An 8,011-nucleotide genomic window follows, 5' to 3' on the forward strand; every position below is an offset into this window, starting at 1 on the left:
TAAATATATATATATATATATATATATCACAAGCAAACGTGATGTCAATCAATGTAAATATCACCCACGAATGGCATTTTATAACAAATTCTATCTTGGGAATATACTTCCACTTGGAATTCCATTTATGGTAACAGCTTCTGGCCGGGTGGAGATTCGAACCCCGACCTGTACGGCTGGAAACCATGCCTGCTGGGACACTACCGACTGAGCTATCAAGAAAGATTAAAAGTTTATGACAAGTCCCAGTACATATTCCGGTCGAATTCAGGAATTTGTTCATACGCTTGAAATAAACCGATCTCCACCATGATAGCTGAATCGTAAGTTTGCTACACGTGGTTATCTTAAATGAATATATATCACAAGCACACGTAATTTCAATCAATGTAAATATTACCCACGAATGGCATTTAATACCGAATTCTATCTTGGGAATATACTTCCACTTGAAATTCATTTTATGGTAACAGCTTCTGGCCGGGTGGAGATTCGAACCCCCACCTGTACGGCTGGAAACCATGCCTGCAAACTTACGATTTAGCTATCATGGTGGAGATGGGTTTATTTCAAGTGTATGAACAGATTCCTGAATTCGACCGGAATATGTACTGGGACTTTTCATAAACTATTTTAATCTCTCTTGATAGCTCAGTCGGTAGTGTCCCTGCAGGCATGGTTTCCAGCTGTACAGGTGGGGGTTCGAATCTCCACCCGGCCAGAAGCTGTTACCATAAAATGAATTCCAAGTGGAAGTATATTCCCAAGATAGAATTCGGTATTGAATGCCATTCGTGGGTGATATTTACATATATATATATATATATATATACTTACACACACACACTATATATATATATATATATACATACATACATATATGTGTGTGCATGTGTATACATACATACATACATACATGCACACACATATATATATATATATATATATAGTTCAATGCTTTACTATATTTACTTATCGTACGCACGAATGATGGATCCTAACCATAATCCATATCATTTGAATGGCTTGAGAACTAAATATCAGCGATCACTATTTTTTATTCCTTCTTCTTCTATGCAAAGTGTTCATTAAATCATATTATTGCCAGTTACTCAAGAAGCTGAGGATAACATTTTTAAGGAATGTGATTTTGTAAAACGCCTACGTAATCAGTGAGATATAGAACGTGTACCAGCGATGGAAGATGTAGTATTGAGTTATGTTCAAATGAAATAGTCCAATGATTATTGTTATGGCTTGATTAAACTCTACTGAATCCACAGCATTACGGCGGGCAGCCTGGATTGTTATAGCAAGACTTCCGCTCCTCTATCATGGAAAGATGTTTACCTTCCATCTTCAACAAGAGTCGAAGTGGGGCTCAGTTGTCCCTCCTGGATGTCATATGTAGGTACTCAATATCCTAGCGCCAGATGAAATTTGTTACACAACAAGTCACCGGGGATCCCCTTGTCGGGATACAGTGCTTGCACGTTTTCCTTGCATTAGTCTGATAACAAACTAGAGCTAGGTAAAAGGTTTGTATTCGTGTACAATATTAAGGTCTCAACAGTTTCAGAACAAGGAAGACATTTCCCTATCCTACTCATGTCATATATGGCTCACCTTTTATCTGTTTTTAGCGGTGTATACATGGCAATCTCTCCTCTACCCAAAATCAGCTATCCTGGGACTAATATATGAGGCTTATCACTTTAAAATAAATTATTACAAATGATAACTAGACCTATGTGACATATAGTGCCTGGGGATAACAAGCAGAAAAAGACATTTCAATGTGTACAGGAGATCATGTAACATAAGTGAGGAGTTATAAGGTCATCAAACGAGAATGTATTAGCAGATAACATATGCTAGTAGTGTCAGATCTCTTAAGATAAGTTGAAATGAGGAGATAGTCATTCTAAGATTATTTGGTAGCGTTTTTTCTGCCCAACGACACATGCTAGCCCCAGCTAACGACCCTTTAGACTGGCCCTTCCTTTGTCTTCCATCGCACTCCTAATCAATATTATTATTATTATTATTATTATTATTATTATTATTATTATTATTATTATTATTATTATTATTATTATTATTATTATTATTATTACTATTATTATTATTATTATTACTAACTAAGCTACAACCCTAGTTGGAAAAGCAGGATGGTATAATCCTAGAGGCTCCAACAGGAAAAGTATCCCAGTCGGGAAGGGAAACAAGAAAAAATTAAATATTTTAAGAATAGTAATCTAAAAAACAAATATTTCTTCTCGAAAAAAAAAATAAATAAACAAGACAAGAGGAAGAAAAATATGATAGAATAGTGTGCCCGAGTGTACCCTAAAGCAGGAGAACTGTAACCCAAGACAGTGGAAGACCGTGGCACAGAGGCTATGGCACTACCCAAAACTTAGAAAACAATGGTTTGATTTTGCTGTGTCGTTCTCCTATAAGAGATGCTTACCATAGCTAACAAGTCTCTTCTACCCTCCACAAGAGGAAATTAGCCACTGAACAGTTACAGTGCAGTAGTTAACCCCTGGGGTGTAGAATTGTATAGTAATCTCAGTATTTTTAGGTGTACAAGGATATGACAGAATATATACAGAATAGGCCAGACTATTCGGTGTATCTATAGGAGAAGAAAAAATGAACCGTAATCAGAGAGAAGGATCCAATGTAGTACTGGCTGGGCAGTTAATGGATCCAATATCTCTCTAGCGATAGTATATCAGCGGGTGGCTGAAGCCATGGCCAACCTACTACCATATGCGTTGTAAAGACGGGTCCCCATCGATCTCCTAAAACCTGCATATCTCCTGCCAGATGAGCCGCCTTCAGTATGCATCTCAAGACCATGGCACCCTATTTCACATGTATGTAATTTATAAGGGGTCAGCCATGTACTGCACGTGTTTCACACACTCATACATTATAACGATATTTTCTTTGTAATATTTATCTCGCTCTACACCTTTGGATTAACAAAACCCATACATGTCTCTCTACTATAGAATTGATCTGTTTCAATTTTATTTTACCTTTTACTACTCACACTGTTGTTATAAAATATCGTCGTTTGTTGAAATGAAGTAAGCTGCATTCTCTTCGTCTTCCAGTTGTCACCTATATATCACCTAACCTGCCAAGATAAGGCCATGAACAAATTATGTAAACATTAAGGTGACTAGCCTCCTAAAAAGGTCATATTATAATGAGGAAAGGTTTGACTGTTTCTTTTTTCTTCTTTTTTCTTGTATTGTGATTGCAATTTGGCCCTAAAATATTGATAACAAAACACAATATACAAATATTTTTTCTTTGTTATAAAGTATAGTAACTACGGACAGTCAACATCTAGATACATATTTTAAAATGTCTTCGTCTTTTGGAATACTCCCTATTATAATATCTTATTATGGTTTCATAACAAGAAGCTATTGAACGGCTGAGGCTTACAAATCTCGAGTTAAATGATAGTGTGAAAGGGATAAGTTGATAAATTCCTGCTATTGAGATTACGTTTCCGGTCGGTGGATGCATTGGATAAAATTCTTCACAGCTGGTAATACCTCTTTAATCGTCAGATACTCCTTTGTACAGATAGGATGAGTTCTGAATGTAAATTACAGTAGAGCCTTAAGCGCTCTAAGCATACCTAATTGATTTTTATTTGATTGTGTTATATGGCAATTTGACCTAATATCTTAGTGGTAATTTAACACATGATTAGAACAAAAAATCTGCTCTTATCATGTTTACTAGCTAAGGAGATAATGAAGAATAGATTACATCTCATGCATGACAATAATATATCAATGTGATTATGTATTATACTACATATTATTGTGAATAATTCTCCATTTTAACCCTGGACAGGTAAACGTGTATTGTATGAGCTACCGTCTTTATGCAAAAAAAAAAAAAAAAAAAAACACTTTCTCACTTCTGCACCGCTTGGGTTCGGCTTCTGAGTGGAAATTCATCCAGCACCGGTTAGTTAGACCAGAGATAGAGCCAAAGGAACAACTGCCATTGTCCTCTCTCACCATTTTTTGGAAATCACAATTTTTGTTTTTCTTGATAGCGTATACGATATACGTTTACCTGGTAAGTGACAGTGATTGATTTTCATAAGTTTTACAATATGGATTGTAATATATTTATTTCTGTGAATAGTATTTGGTATTTATAGTGAACGTTGATAGATGATTTGAGAACATGATGCTAATGGTATATTGGACGTAGGATTACTATTTAGAGTTTAATTTAGCTAATATTAATAAAGTGTTTTTTTCCTTTTTTTTCAGTTTCTAACATGGCAGGCAGAAATCTATCTGAAGAGGAGATCTTGATGAGATTGTTCAGCACTAATGACCTTGGAAGCGATACAAATGTTGATGATTACGAAACAGAATTAGATAGCACGTGTGAGGATGATTTTGACATGGAAATTGAGAACAAATTCCCAGCAACTATGGCCGATCCTTTTCAAGATATTTCTGTTGAACCATCAGCTTATTTGGCTTTTGATGAACCATTTGCAGTGACTTCCACTTCGTTTGCTGTGCCTTCTCTTTTGACAGGAGTGCCTTCTTCTTTGTCAGCAGTGCCTTCCCCTTCGTCAGGCGAGCATTCCTCGTCAGCAGCACCTTCCATTTTGTCAGTAGTACCTTCCTCTTTGTCAGCAGTGCCTTCCCCTTTATCCACAGGGCCTTCAACGTCAGCGGTGCCTTCTTTTCGTCAGCAGTGCCTTTTTAGTCAGCAGTACCTTTTTCGTCATCAGCGCCTTCCATTTCGTCAGCAGTGCCTTCCCCCTCGTCAGCAGTGCCTTCCATTTTGTCAGCAATGGCTACCGCTTTGTCAGAAGTGCCTTCCCCTTCGTCAGCAGTACCTTCAACTTCTTCAGCATCTCCTTCAGAAATGTGAGGCCTTTCAGAAGAGAGAAGTCAGAAGAGGAAAAGGGGGAGCTCCATCCTGAACTTGGGGAGCCCATCAAGAAGCTTGACTAGAAAGTTCTGCGTGCCAAGGACGAGACCGTATGGCACAGTGACCCAAATCCTCGTTTGCCCAGTATTGTGAAGCCATCCATAGAAAAATGTGCTCTCACCATTGTTACTGAAAGTGCTACCTTTGTGATTGATATGTTTTCCTAATTTTTAGATGATACGATGTTAGCTGAAGTGTGCCTACATACTAATGATAAAATGAATGTAACTAGAGAACAGTTTATTGCAACATACAGTGGAACATTTAGGGATGTGAACCTGTTGGAGATGAAGGCATTCATTGGCATGTATATATATATATATATATATATATTCTGTATATATCTATCTATCTATCTATCTATATATATATATATATATATATACATACATATATATATATATATATATATATACATACATATATATATATATATATATATGTGTATGTGTGTGTGTGTGTGTGTGTTTGTGTGTATTCATGTAAATGATTATGTACTGTACAGTATGAACTAAATACAAATGTTAGGATGAAATCACTCTTGAAATATATATATATATATATATATATATGTTTGTGTGTGTGTGTGTTTGTGTGTATTCATGTAAATGATTATGTACTGTACAGTATGAACTAAATACAAATGTTAGGATGAAATCACTTTTGAAATATATATATATATATATGTATATATATATATATATATATATATTTATATATATATATATATATATATATCTATATATATATATATATATATATATCTATATATATATATATATATATATATATAGATATATATATATATATACATGAGTGTGTTCAAATTTGCTACGTAAACATATTTCAATTGTGATTTTATGCTCAATTTTTTATTCACTACATACTGTACAGTATAAGATTATCTATATATATATATATATATATATATATATTTTACCCAAAAACCTATAAATCAGTTGGAACTTTTGACCGGGGAAACGTCTGTCTATATCCGAACATAACTCGACAACAAAACGTTTACCCGATTGAGCGGTTTAAAGAATTGATATAAAAATTTTAACCGGGTGTCGCCGGTCGCTTGCTTTTGACATTACCCATAGTCATAAAACAAAAAAATTTTGGGCAACGTACCTACAACTATAACGTTAAATAATAAAATATCATATATATATATATATATATATGTGTGTGTGTGTGTGTGTGTGTGTGTGTGATTTTATGTCTTTTCTTATAGTGATCTTATATTATTAGATAAATTCCTATGGATAATTTTATGAAAATTATAAGATTTATTAATATTATAGATTATATCAAAACTATTTTTATTAATATTATTAGAGTTTTTATTTAGAAAAAGATTAAAATTACTATTATTACTATATATATATTATATATATATGTGTGTGTGTGTGTGTGTGTGTGTGTGTGATTTTATGTCTTTTCTTATAGTGATCTTATATTATTAGATAAATTCCTATGGATAATTCTATGAAAATTATAAGATTTATTAATATAATAGATTATATCAAAACTAATATTAGAGTTTTTATTTAGAAAAAGATTAAAATTACTATTATTACTAAAACTAAATCTTTAAAACATCATTATTATGAAAATTATTAAGATGATTTTTATTTCCAACCACATAAGTGAATATATATCTATTGTGATTTCATATTCTAATCTTTATTTACTACATACCCTACTGTATTTAATCATTCATATATATATATATATATATATATATTTTACTATATATATATATATATATATAGTATATATATATATATAACTATATCTATCTATCTATCTATTTATATATATATATATATATATATGTATATATATATATATATATATACATATATATATATATATATATATAGACTCTATTTCTGTGTGTTGGATTTTGTATATATGATTCTAGTGATTTTACTGTACTAATAGGTAAGGCATCAAGCTGGTGATGGCATGTGATGCAGATTGCCATTACATGCGTAATGCATTGCCTTACCTTGGAAAAGGGACTATGGCAGACAAGGTGAAGAGTGGCACGTGTGGAGAGTTCTTCACTTGGGAACTAATCAGGCCATTCCAGCGTTCAGGGCGTGTAGTTACTACTGACCATTGGTTTACATCTCCCTCTTTAGCCCGTAAGCTGAAAGAAGCCTCCATGCAATTAGTTGGGGCAATCAGACAAAAGCTCTACGGACCACGTGAAATTAAGGACACGAAGATCAACCTTGTCCATTTGGTGGCCGTATACAATACTGAGGATAATGTAACAGTGCTCTGCCAGAAAGTCTCCAAAACCAAGAGGATTTAGCTGTTATCTACAGTTCACTATTGGCCAACCATTGTCGAGGGAAAGAAAACGCATGTCCATATGTTTTACAATGCAACCAAAGGGGGAGTGGACGCCTTCGATCAAATGTGTGAGGCAACATCTTGCATTCGAAAGACATGGAGATGGCCATTTTATCTGTTTTATGGGATTCTGAATATTATTGTGAATAATGCATTCGTAATATATTCCAACAAACTTAACTTCAGAGATGCCACACAACGTCAGTTTCGGATGAAATTGACGATGGATCTATGTCGTCCTTGGGCAGACTAAAGAATCACCCAGACTGGTCTTCGAAGGGATCTTGCAGTATGTATCCAAAGTGTATTTGGCTCCATGCAACAGCTCCCCAGCCAACAAGAGGAAGATGCAATGAAGACAGAAAAGCGACAAAGATGCCATATTTGTGCTCGTTTGTCAACAGCTAGGACGAAGCTGTTGTATGTCAACTGTAAAAAGTCTTTCGAAAAAGAGAAAGAGGTGAATATTTCACAAAGGTTGACGAATCCTATTATGGGAATTAACTTAGGAAACCTGTATCTTTCGAAGAATGTCATTTGAAGGTGATCCTATTGAAAATTAAGAGCAAAAAAATTAATGAATTTACGATTACAGAGAGTTTAGTGCCTCAGCCATATCTATAAAAAAAAGAACAAAAAAACA

At 34.1% G+C, this 8,011-nt stretch overlaps 1 pseudogene; it reads left to right on the top strand.

Moving 5' to 3' along the window:
- Positions 1 to 309: 309 nt before the first annotated feature.
- Positions 310 to 7,909, top strand: LOC137647914 (uncharacterized; annotated as a pseudogene).
- Positions 7,910 to 8,011: the final 102 nt, after the last annotated feature.

This window comes from Palaemon carinicauda, chromosome 10 (genome assembly GCF_036898095.1).
Source record: "Palaemon carinicauda isolate YSFRI2023 chromosome 10, ASM3689809v2, whole genome shotgun sequence".
Taxonomy (NCBI): Eukaryota; Metazoa; Arthropoda; class Malacostraca; order Decapoda; family Palaemonidae; genus Palaemon; species Palaemon carinicauda.